Source organism: Caretta caretta, chromosome 9 (genome assembly GCF_965140235.1).
Source record: "Caretta caretta isolate rCarCar2 chromosome 9, rCarCar1.hap1, whole genome shotgun sequence".
NCBI classification, from domain to species: domain Eukaryota; kingdom Metazoa; phylum Chordata; order Testudines; family Cheloniidae; genus Caretta; species Caretta caretta.
In genome coordinates this window covers 95,611,720-95,625,061 of record NC_134214.1, presented here as the reverse complement: position 1 = coordinate 95,625,061, position 13,342 = coordinate 95,611,720, and the positions used below count along the sequence as shown (strand labels likewise).

The 13,342-nt window shown below is 41.6% G+C and overlaps 1 long non-coding RNA gene across 1 annotated transcript in view; it reads left to right on the top strand.

Moving 5' to 3' along the window:
- LOC125643014 (uncharacterized) overlaps positions 1-13,342 on the top strand; it is a 678,305-nt gene that overhangs the window by 182,225 nt on the left and 482,738 nt on the right. The gene's annotated exons all lie outside the window — the stretch shown is intronic.

The following is a 13,342-nucleotide window of genomic DNA, read 5'->3' as shown; positions in this document are numbered from 1 at the left end:
ACTGCATTTTTGGGTCTGTACTTTTAGTAATAAAAGATGTGCTAAACAACCACACTGCACACCAGTATCTTGGTATACAAATATAGATATAGAATGATTTTTATGCAAGAGGATCATTATCCAGAATGAATTAAATCATGATGGGGAAGGAATCAGTGGATACTCTTACCAACAAGTCCTTTTAGTTCCAAAATTATGGGACCAGTTGGGTATAATATTGACTATGACTGGGGATAAAGAAACCACAAATTACATTTAACAATAAATTCCAGTGAATAGTTATGGCCATGCAGGCATAGGCGTAGTTTGACTGCTGTTTTGGGGGGGGGCAGACTGTGGGTGCGCTGGCATGTATGCCCAAGGCTGTCCCTAGGGGCGCGGGCCCGGAGCTTAGTGACGAATCCATCACTTCCTGGACCGACTGCGCTGGGCGCATTCTTCCTCAGGTGGAAGGGAGGAGGCCGGGGGCTAGCCTCCCTCAGCCAGCAGTTCATGCACCACCCATGCACACTGGCCAATCGTGCCGGCCTGTGGGGGCCCAAAGCGCAGGGTCCGCAGTGGTTGCCCCGATTCGGACAGCTCTGCGTACGCCCACACGTGCATGCTGAAGTCAGTTCCCTTGGCCCACTGGCTCTCTCTCCTGCTGCTGTGGGGATACCTGCTCCCCCGCCTTCCCATGTCCCCTTCTCTTCCCCATCCCCCTTCGCCTCCCCACCCAACTGCTTTGCCCCCCATGGGCACTCACTACTGTACAAGAATCAGAAGGGCACTAGGACCCACGAGGTGGTGTCCAGCTGCTGAGGTAGCAACCTGGAGCAGCGGCTCCATCCTGTTCCCTGTCCGGGTATGGCTACGGGGCCTGCAGGGGTGGGGAGGTGCAGTGTGAGAAAGACAGAGCCTCCTGCCACGCACAGGCCAAGCAGAGCAAGCCCTGCGGGGCAGCTTGGCGCTTGCAGAAATGGTGGGGAGTGGGATGTGATCCCGCGTGCCCCCTAACTCCTTGCCCCGTTTGAGGGGGCAATGCAACCCTGCAGTCCCCCAAACTACACCCATGCCTGCGGGAGAAGTATTTGCAACTAATTAATAGGATGGTAGATTCTCATTGGTATTGGTACAATGAGACTCTTTAACTATTTGAATTATGAATTAAAGATAAAATGTATACATTTAAAATTTTTGAAGAGGACCGTCAAATATGTCCACAGTTGCTAAACTGAAACTCATGCACTAGCAGTCTCATCCCTAGCCTACTAAGCTAAATTCGGTTTGAAAACGAAACTGGTTTTGATTTCACAAAATTAGGAGCAACTGAAAATGGTTGTTTATTGAGCATTTGAAATATTTTCCCTTTTTTGTTATAATGCTGCACAGTGACTGAAAAACATGGCATTGTGAGGCTCCATTTCTGTTTGACAATGACTTCCAGATCGAATATTCTCAATAATTACAGCCTTCTCTTGCTGCCAGCTAATGCAGTCAGTCCTTTAGTTCCAATACAGAGGTCTGTGGTGCGGCCCTGAAGGTTTTTAAGGGGTTAAATCCTGATGCTGCTGTGTAGAGGGAAGGCTTGTTCTAGTTACAGCAGCATGTTGTTTTTAGTTGTATCCTTTTCCAAAACACCTAGATGCAAGAAAGTTCATGAAAAGGTCATTTAATAAAAGACTATATCATATATATTTATACAAGGGGCAGAATTAAGGTGTCATGGGCAACCTTAAATCCGCCTTTTCTGACTTCTGAGAGCTTGACTTTTCAACTTAAACCGTCTTTTAGCATTGCTTTGTAAATGCTACATAGAAAGATTGTTTATAGTGTAGTTTGGTAATGTGAAATGGGGCCATTTGCATGTAAAACGAACATATTTTATATATGTCTACTTTCAGTATGATCACATACATGTGGCGGTTACTGGACAATCAGGTGCTTTTCTCCAGGGGAGGGGAAAAAAAAACTGTACAAAAAATTCACACATCAAGCAGAAATGTCAGGACAGAAATGTTGTCTTTAAGCTGGTTTTATAAAATACGGGGAAAAGATACACATTCTCTTTGGAGATTTGTCAGAGTTAGCCAAATGAAACCGCTTTGCTCTGACTGAAAATGAAACGTGTGTCACAGAGAAGCTGGAGAGCTGAAAATGAAAGGTTAGCTTCCACTGGCGTCTGCATGTTTTCACAGAGCAAATGTTAACCCTATGATCAATAGTTATTCAGAGCCAAACCCAGGAACAGACGGGGATATGGGATACAGAAAGAAAGAGAGATCAGGTGAGCATCACCAGAGAAAATGTTTGAGAAACTGACAGCAAGGCCAGGAAACTGGTGCAATCTTTATTTGGTTAATAGCTTTGTTTTTATCTTTTGTTTAGGGGGGATGACATGATAGTGGAAGGAAGCTAGCCAGGTACGACATACTGCAGAGGAATTTACATGCAGAGCTTAGCTAGAGACAGATGATGCAGTTTATCTTAGCCTAACTATTAAAGCTGCATACTCTGCACATGGTCAAATGAGGAAGAGTGGAGTGGAAGTCTTATTCTACTACTGTAGTGTTTTTTAGTGTAGCATTCATTATCGTTGTGAGGGTGAAATCAGTGTGGATAATGATAACTGGACAATTCAGTTAAAGTAGGTCTCAAGGGATAGGAGGAAAAAATGTAATGCCTGACTGACCTGTTTTCTCTGTATCCCGCTAACTGAACTACTGCAAAGGGAAGTTCAGGAAGCATGAGCAAGTCTTAAAGCATGAGCAAGGCTGACAGCAACACTGGCAGTGACATGGGAGAAGTAGGCATAGCAATGCTGAGGTTTGGAGCCTGATTTTGCCCTCCATTGGCTCCACTGAAGTCAGGGGAATTGCACATGGGTAAAACTGGGACAAGTGCAGGCGGAATCAGGCCCTTTGTCTGCAGCTTGGAGAGCAATGTCATGGCTCAAGTTATAAGTCCCTGGGAAGCAAGTTTAAAATGGAAATGATGGCTCACCCATAAAGATAGCAATGCAAGTGCTACTGGGATATTGATGACTGTGTGTGTAATATTAATTCTTTCTCCGTTCATTATGATTTATAAGCTGCTGCAAAACCACTGCCTAACATACTGAGGATTTACTGGATAACTCCTTATGTGCCTGTGGAAGTATTCACTGTTATACACACCATGCAGTGACACAGTAGATGCACCTGAGGGACCATGTAATGATTAGACTTGGCTTGCTTCAGAACACCATCTTCAAAACTCTTGAGGCTGCAGGTTACACTGGTGGGTACTGAAGCACTAGCACATGTAGATCAGTGAAACTGGAATATTATTATAAGCCAATCACCATGTGGATGGAAGTTATGGGACACTTCATTGGCCCACCTTGGATCAGGCTGTGATGCTGCATAACTGACATATGACCATTTATATAATTGTCATTGCAGCTGTTATACAGTTGCAACAAATCTTGTGCAAAGAATGCCATGTAAGGTGTCAATGGAAAAGTCATGATTTGCTAAGTATGATTATCCAGTTAATATGCATGTATCATTTTTGTATCTGAAATTATGAATATTGGCCATGGATTTGTATCTTATGCATAAACAACGAGGAGTCCTTATGGCACCTTAGAGACTAACACATTTATTTGGGCATAAGCTTTCGTGGGCTAAAACCCACTTCATCAGGTGCATGGAGTGAAAAATACAGTAAGCAGTATATATATTACAGCACATGAAAAGATGGGAGTTGCCTTACCAGGTAGGGGTCAGTGCTAACGAAGCCAATTCAATCAAGGTGGACGTGGCCTATTCTCAACAGTTGACAAGAAGGTCTGAGTATCAACAGAGGGAAAATTACTTTTTGTAGTGACCCATCCACTCGTAATCTTTATTCAGGCCTAATTTGATGGTGTCTAGTTTGCAAATTAATTCCAGTTCTGCAGTTTCTCTTTGAGTCTGTTTTGAAGTTTTTTGTTTTTTTGAAGAATGACCACTTTTAAACCTGTTATTGAGTGTCCAGGGAGATTGCAGTGCTCTCCAATTGGTTTTTGAATGTTGCCATTCTTGATGAATGATTTGTGTCCATTTATTCTTTTGCATAAAGACTGTCCGGTTTGGCCAATGTACATGGCAGAGGGGCATTGCTGGCACATGATGGCATATATCACATTAGTATATATCTTATGCATGTGATTGTATTCCTGGGTAACACCCACCAGATAAAATTTACATTGAGGCTAGATAGCAATGTATTGATGGCCCATCAAAGACACTTAGCTCTCACAATGGGCCATAGAAGAAACTCATTCCACCCAGCTAGCTCTTCCTGCAGATGCCTCAGCCTCCAGGGGGCCAGTGGCTACCCCTGTGAGTCAGCAAGCCAGGTAAGGACATGTGATATGCTCATGTGACCCTGGACTCCACCTTGAGTCAGTAGCTTTCCATAACCTGGGCTGTGAGCTTTGTTTGAGACAGTAAATTTCTAGATACATGGCAGAGGATATAAAAGACCCCTGAGATATCTCCATTTGGTCTCTTTCCTGTGTGATTCTCTGGGTTGTGGATTTACAACTAAAAGGACCTTCCAATCTTTTGGAAGTTACCAGAGAGACTTTACAAGCCAGCAGTCTATTCCATCACTGTTACACACCTGATATAAGGACTTTGCAATTATTGTATATGATCTATTAACCGTAATTAGCTCTCTTCTTTTCTTTGACTAATAAACCTTTAGATTTGGTTACTAAAGGATGGGCAACAGTGTGATTACTGGGTAAGATCTGAGTTATAGATTGACGTGGCTAAGTGGCTCATCTCTTGGGATCTGAAGAACCCTATGTTTGATTCAATTGCTTTTCAGTAACCACTCATCATTGAGCCTAGTGTCTGGGTGGTGAGAATAGGGCTGGAATGCCTAAGGAGACTGCATGTTTGACTTCTTGCTAACCAATGTGGTAAGAGAGCAGTTTACTTTTTTTACTGACTTGGTATGATTTAATGAGAGAATAACCCTCAGTTTGAGGTGAGTCTGCCCTATTTCTCAGCAGTTTGTCCTTTATCTGGCATTCTCGGCTATGACCTACTGAGATACGGTCATACCATCAATATCGCATCAGTATCAGTATTAATTTTTATATTGAGAAGTGGAAGCAGCCTCTATACTTAATTGCTGATCACTTTCTATATAAGAGGCTCTTGCGTCCTTTAGTTGAGAAGCTCGAACACCTCCATTGTTCGCAGCCAGGGGAGAAAGCCTCAGGCTAGGGAAGCGTCTTTTTTGTTTGTTTGTTCGTGGACAAAGTTCTAAATTGTTAAAAATCACCAATTCTCTTCTCTCACCCTATGTTCTTCAGAGAAATTTTGGCACCCTATAAAAACAATAACTGACTCCAAACATTTGAAGAGCCAGGCCCATTCTGCTGCCAAACTAGCAACAGAATCAGTGCTTTGCCCTCGGATTGCATGGGAACTGCTGCATCAGTAACAGGTGGAAAGAGAGACCATTCTGCACATTCTGATACAGTCTTTAGTTGCATGATTACATACTATTTTTTTCCCACAGGACCCCTTCTTTCAGTACAGCTTACAGGCAAGGAGACAAAACGAGGGTTGTACAGGCAACTGTAGACCTGTCCGTTCCTAATTTCTGAGTGTTTGACTTTTTTTTAAATAAAACAACCCACAATGTTATTTAGGTTGTAATGTAGGGGGCTGGTTGTATGTCATTATTTATAGAGCGCTCAGAACATGCTGCTTTGCTATAAGGCCAAATTTTAAAAAAATGTGCTTGACTCAAAGAGTTTTCAATCTAAAAAGAGACATGGCTACAGACTGCCTCATTAATTTTTTTACACAGTGTTGTGTGCATTTTATTGTGTAGTCTCTTCCCAGGGCTTGCTATCTCTGGAACTAAACTTTGACTAATTAGCTGGAAAAATTAGCGATGGGTGCAAGCCAGGTATCTCCGGCGACCTGACTGTAGGTGCAAATCAGGTTACTAGAGGAGCAAGTTCTTTGCTTCGTGGTTGCAATTATTTTGCAGATTTAAAAGTGATAGCACACATTGCATTGAGTGCAAAAAGGTAGGCCAGGCCTCAGTCTGTTAGGTAGGACATGGTCCTGTATTGAGCCCCACATGAGTGGACCCCTGCTTCCACAAGGAAACCTATTGAAGCTAATAGGGCTTAATGCTGAGTTTATTGCAGAATTAGGGGTCCTGTTTTGTAACACATAGGGCCTATGCATTGCTGGCTTATTTCCATGGACAACAATGGAATTACATTGGGGCAAGATGGTTTCCACAGACTTTTATTTAGTTGGAAGATGAAGCTGTACCAAAAATTGCCAAATTACCAGGGAAAAAACAACAACTCCTCAGCTTGCTTAAGGTTGCTTAAGACCCTCTGTTTGTTGATTGCACAAAAAGTCGAATGAGGGATTCAGCAAAAGGTTCGTCTGAAGTCAGTGTCTGTTCACGATAGATGTGATTTTTATCCTCCATATCGTAATCCTTTTAACATGGCTGGATCTACTTATTTATTGCAAAGTGTCCACTTCTACAAGTACTTGGATAGTTACACATTAGTGGTGTTCAGTGGTTCATAAATGAAGCGGACGCCTCTTGACTTGCTCATTTGCAATTGGTAATCATGTAGAGTACTCTTGCACTGTGGTGTGCTAGAGGATAATAAGGACCCATTAGCGCACAATAATAATAGGCCATTCTTTCCTGAGCCGTATTTCATTATAGGATGAAAATGTTAGTCAGTGTAGACTCTTCTGCCCTCATTGAATTTCTTTCCTTTAAGGTGAATTTAATGTTCCTGGGAGGTGTTCTGGCGATATCTCTAGAGACTCAAGTCCTCTAGTAATCTGTAGCATAGGTACAGCCTGAGAAGTGCACCTCGCCATCGGTGTCACATCTAACCTGATGGGATTGCCTCTAGCAGCAAGAGGCTAGTTCATCTTCTAGGTGCTTGGCCTGACCTCTGAGAGGGAAAAATGGATGTACTTGGCGAGGGTGGAGTTTTGTCCTCTGCATTCTGTTCTCATGAAGTCATTCACTATGAGAGAATGAAAGAAGAACAGAGAGGACATTAGATTCGGGATCTAGCCTAGGACTCAGAAGTCCTGGAGGTCACATGAACACCTGGGATAGATAGAATATTAGACGACTGAGCAAACATCTGATCTCCTCATCTTGCTAAAGTTTGTCAGACTCTCTATTTGTTGATTGCACAGTCAAATGAGGGGTTCAGCACAAGGATTCATCTGAAGCTAGTGCATTTTATTGCTTGTATTTAGTTATAGGATTGAGAATCTGATGACTGTCACTAGTTCTTAAGGGAAAACCACTGGCTGTCAGAACTTACTAGTTTAGTCTGAGAATTGTATTGAGTGTTGGGATTCATTTGAATACTAAACCAAAAACAAAATACATTAGAAAAACCATGGAAATATTGCCTATAAACCTAGACAGACATATTTTTCACCGTTTAATGCCAGTGATTTCAGGATTATGTTTTTAGGGTGCATTTAAACCAGCAACCTACAGCCTCCATAGTATATTTTCAATCCTTGTATGTTTACAGATCTTTCCCACTGAGTTACTTCTAAAAAGAATCTTGCAATTGTCTTATAAATGGCCCTTTGCAGACACATTTGAACGTGTCAAACAATTTCCTCTCTTCCTTTGTTTCTTTCAGAGAGCGCCACTGCTCCCACTTTTCTTCCTTTTAAGAAGAAAAGCTGCTCTGATGCTGCAAAAAGTTGACTTTAGAGGCCTCAAAGCACAGTTGATGTGTTCCTTTTGTAACAGAAATCAGCTTTAACTGAAATGAGGAAGGCAGAAGAAACTTCTTAAAACACAGGAATGGAATTTTAGGTGTTGCATTTTCTAATAATGGGGGCAATGGGATTTTTTTGTTATGGTGTGTAAGCTAGACAAAATGAGCAGCATTAACTTGAATACTGACTTTTTACATAGATTTAGGAATAATCTCAGAAACTCCCCTAATTATTCATTCTTTTTTCATCTGCCTGCAAATCAGGGAGACTGACAACTAAATGCTAGAATTTGCACCTGAAACAAACGTTCCCTGTAATTTGTACCTGCAAGTCCTGAGCCTATTTTAAAATTATGCTGAAAATTTTGAAAATGTCATGACCTGACTCTTGGGATTATTTACATTCTAGTAGACACACTGGCATAAATCAAATGAAAAATATATTTAGAATTCCAAACATTCTAAAAAAAGTCATTTATTATTAATCCTAATTTTATTAGAAAAGAATATAAATCCATAAATTCATTACTTTGAGAAGTGAACAGAAATATATTGTACAGTATACTATGAAATCATTTCTATTAGTCTGATTTCGTCTGTTCAGAAATTAGAAAACATCCATCATATAATATAAATTCCACATTAGATAGTCTTTTGAAGTTATACATGATGTTTTGAAGTGTTCCAGATAAAAGTAATTACTTGCTCCCCTCAAAAGTTATGGTATTGTTATGAAAGAGTGAAACCTTGTTATAAATTGAGTTAAAATCTATGAGATTAATGGGTGTGAATACACCTATCAATTAACATAATTGTAAGGATAAATTAATCACAATCCGCAACCTAAAATAATATAAAACAAGAAACTACTCCTTTTGCTTTTGGTTCGTCCTGCATTCAGAGAAGAGGACTTTGTACATTCCTTGTAAATAAACAAAACGGCATCAAAGAAAATACCAGACTCCATGAATTTCTACTCCACATAGAAAATCCCCAGGGCTCAGAATTGTGAGTAGGTGCTTGGGACTAAGACTGGCAACATTATGTCTAATTTCCCCTCCTCAATTGCTTTCTCCTAACTTTCCTTTTCACCAAGAAGCAGTGCAAAGTGCAGATGTTGTATAACCATGTGCTGAACAGTAGAACTCAATTTCCCACTTCCCGTAGTTTGAAAACATTGTGTTACTGTAGGGCATGTTGGTGAATTATCTGTCTATTCTTTAAAAATAAAACTGGATTGCATCACTTTTAGCTTTCATTTTTGATAGTCCTTTTTCTTTTAGGGAGATATTTAGAGTACATTCAACTTGTATAGGAAAAATATCCAATCTCACACAGTAGATGCATATAGTTTAGGAATTAAGGTGCAAGCTATGGATCTGATCCTCAGGTAGTGTAAAGCAGGGTAGCTCCATTGCGGAGCTATATTTGTTTACACTAGCTGAGGATCTGGCCTACATATGTTTGTCTACTGGATAGAAAATGGACTGTTGTCGGTTTATAATTTTGTATGTGTAAGCCACTTATCTGAGGAAACTATCCATCTTAAACCATTAGCTTAAAACACTGGTACTCTGTTAAGTAATCAATACTATCTGCTTAAGATGCAAAGATGCATTAAGAAACTCCAGCCAAGATCAACCGTATCACTTTCTAATCTTCACCAAATGCTTGATCCTGCAAGATGCTAAGCATCTTTGACATAGTGCTGAGTTCCCTCACCTTCTATTGACCTCACCTGAATTACTCAGAGTTCAATGAGAGTTGAGGATGCTTATCAACTGACATTTAATGACGATGAAGGGCCTAATACATGTTTGGTTGTTATAAAACAATACATGATAAAGGGCAAACTCTACAAAAAGCAACCAGCCCCTTCCAAGATTGAGTCCTTACAAAATATTTTGACATTATGAGCCATGTTCTCCAATGGCATAGCCCCACTGACTTCAGTAGAGCTATGCCAAGTTACACCAGCTGAGGATCTGGCCCATTAAAGTATAAGGAACCTCGACCCATATCCTCAAAGATATTTAGACACCTAATTCATGGGAGTTAGGCACTTAAATATCTTGGTGGGCCTGGGCCTTGCTGCCTCATTACTGGGTACCTTCCATCCACTCCAGCTGAGCTGGTGGGAAAGGATCTAGCCATTAGAGGGGGCACTGCATTACCCAGTTCAACAACCAAGTCTAATTCCTAGAGCACAGGAAAAAGAAGTTTTAAACTCTTAGGTCAGAGGGGACTAAGATGGGAGAGACAGAGGCTGTGTGTGAACAGGTGCTGGAAGCAGCCGCCTAGGCGCTAGCTTCAGAGAGAAGACAGTGGGTAGCCTAGGGGACTGGGTTAGGATCTTGTAACTGTTAAAAGTGACTGTGCCTTGCGTGTTTGCACCTTAATTTGTGGCAGGCCTAGTGTAAGGATCTTATTACTTCCTTGGAATGCGTGGGGGTTAATGGAAACCCACCGAATGTTAGCATCCATAGACCTAAGTGTCTGGAGTGCTTACAGCACTTTCTTCTGAAGTCATGGAACACAAAACATGTTCCCAGTCCTCTAAAATAGACAGAACACTCACAGCAACATCTTGCAGCAAGGTTAGTAAAAATGTCTGTATTTTAGGGAATGTATAGTTCTTTTCATGATGGAATTTAGGTATTTTATTTACACCAGAGGTAAATGCAGGGACGGTAACAGAAAATAAGCCAGAAGGAATGTTTCTTTAGAGAAATGCTGTTTTGGGCCATAGGCCAATAAACAAGTATGCAGAAAGCAATATTTCTATTGACTCTGACATGTACCAGCACATTAGTCTGTCAACCAAGGCATTTGGTCCAAATGTTCATCTCATTCCAGTTTTTAAGCCATTGATTAAAACTTTAAGGCATTTAGACAAATGACTGAAAATGAGGATGAGGCATTTTGTCAAGTGCTTCCATTCATTTAATTAATGGTTCTCAAACGAGGGCTGCCGCTTGTTCAGGGAAAGCCCCTGGCGGGCCGGGCTGGTTTGTTTACCTGCCACTTTCGCAAGTTCGGCCGATCGCGGCTCTCACTGGCCGCAGTTCGCCGCTCCAGGCCAATGGGGGCTGCAGGAAGCAGTGCGGGCCGAGGGATGTGCTGGCCACCCTTCCCGCAGTGCCCATTGGCATGGAGCAGCAAACCATGGCCAGTGGGAGCCATGATCGGCTGAACCTGCGGAAGCGGCAGGTAAACAAACCGGCCCGGCCCACCAGGGGCTTTCCCTGAACAAGCGGGAGCCCTAGTTTGAGAACCACTGCATTAAATAATCAAAAGACTGAGCCTAATCCACTTCATTGCCAAATACAAGAGGGCATTTAATACCAGGTGACTATACAAGCTATATGTTTTTCTACCACATATCCCGGTTTAGTAGAGAAATTGAAGCTCAGCTGACATTGTTTGTTATGCCTAAGCTTCTTTTAGGAGCATTTACACCTGTTTGGTTTGCACATTCAGTTAATGAATCCTTGGCTATCAGAGAAATATTTTAGTTAAATACTTACTTAGTCAAATATGACCTTCTCAGGATTTACATCATAGTCACTCATTAAAATCTAGGGAATGAAATGGGTGGTTTTCTGTCCTTCCTTGGAGGATGATATGAAGACTAGAAGAAAGGCTGCTGATAGCTGATAAATGCCCATGAAGTCATCTGTTAGATGTTTCCTTGGTAGGGGAAGGTCTTTCTTTGTTAGGAGACAGTTGTTCCCAAAACTACTGATTTTTTCAGTCGGTGCTAGACTGGCCAGTGGTTCATCTTCACATTGCACACATCCATTCTGGGACTTCCAGTTACATACAACAGTCTGTTAGTTCCATTTTTCCCTCCCCATTGAAGAAAGCAGCTTCTGATGAGTTACCAGTAGACCCTGATTGAGAGCTACAATTTTTGTAAAGCGGAGCAAGCTTGAGCCCAACATGTAGCTTGAGCCTAAAGCATAACTCAGGTTGGTGCTATACAAACTTCCCTGCACAATTCTACCAATGTTTCTCAGTCATGACCTGAAACCTCCATCTTCTCTACCCTGGGACCTCTCTTGATAAGGGTCTGTCCATTGCGCGCTATGCCTCTGGAGGTTGGTTGCTATATGGAATGCTATTTTCTTTTGTCCCGAATGAACATATTGGAGTGGAGGGGACGTCAAATACATAACGTATTTTAAATGTATATTTAAAGATGATGGATAGAATTGATACATATTGTAGAGAGCCGTAGCAACAATACTCAGCTGGTTGAAATCAGGAAGACAGTGGATCTATGTCACTTTACACCAGCTAAAGTTCTGGCCCCGAGTTTGTATTGCACAGAGCTAACCTTGTAATATTTTCAGAATCCTTTATTTTCAACAGCTACTGTGAAAGTAGTACATTCATATTTCACTGTATAGAACAACAGGTATCCTGTCTAAATCTTGTGACACTAATTTGTATTCATGGCCATCACGGGCATAAATTAGAGAAGTAATTCGTTTATAAAACTGTCTTTAAGAGGAGCTTGTATTACTAAAGGACTAGGTTTATGGCTTCATCTAGATTCCATTTGTTAGGTGTAATTGTTTGTAAACTTATTATTGCTAAGGAGGTTATCAGAAGACTGAAATGCCAGGTTTATTAGACAGCAATCTGCCTGCACACCTCACTCCTGATGTTATTATAGAAAGGTAATTGAAAATGTTTTCAGTCTTTAAGTTTGCTGGTATTTTGCTTAGTGACTATAAAATTAGTATAGTTTTATGAGACACATTTAATTGCATAATTGTCATGATTATCCAAATTACTTCCCATAAATGCTTGAAACATGTTGTATTCTAAATCCACGATTTGGTTTACCTTCAGTGGTTACCTCTTCTGTCCTGATGCTGAAGAGTTTCATTTGGATACTAAATAATTAATGCTGGGCAGAGTAAATTGGCACTAATACAGCTATTCCAGCATAATTATATAATAGGATATTGTCCTTGACAAGGGATAAGTTTAACAGACTTGTCTCCAATCCATAAATGTAATAGGCAGCCTAGAGATAAGTCAATAGAATTCTACAGCTCTGTGCTGGGATGGGAGCAGGGGAAAGCTTTATATATAATTGTTTCCTGAGTGAAGCCCCTCACGCTGTGTAGAAGAATGCTTCCCCAAAATATAGGGCTTAACACAATAAGTACTGTATATATATATGACTTAGGCCAGTGGCTCTCAAACTAGGAGCCCCTGGCAGGCCAGGCTGGTTTGTTTACCTGCCGCGTCCGCAGGTTCGGCCGATCGCAGCTCCCACTCGCTGCTTCAGGCCAATGGGGGCTGCGGGAAGTGGCGCGGGCTGAGGGATGTGCTGGCCGCTCTTCCTGCAGCCCCCATTGGCCTGGAGCAGCGAACCGCAGTGGGAGCCGCGATCAGCCGAACCTACGGAAGTGGCAGGTAAACAAACCAGCCCGGCCCGCCAGGGGCTTTCGCTGAACAAGCAGCAGCCCTCGTTTGAGAACCACTGACTTAGGCATCACCCCAAAGTATTGGATCGGTCCATTACAAATATTTGGCATGGGCGCTTATTAATATTTACAC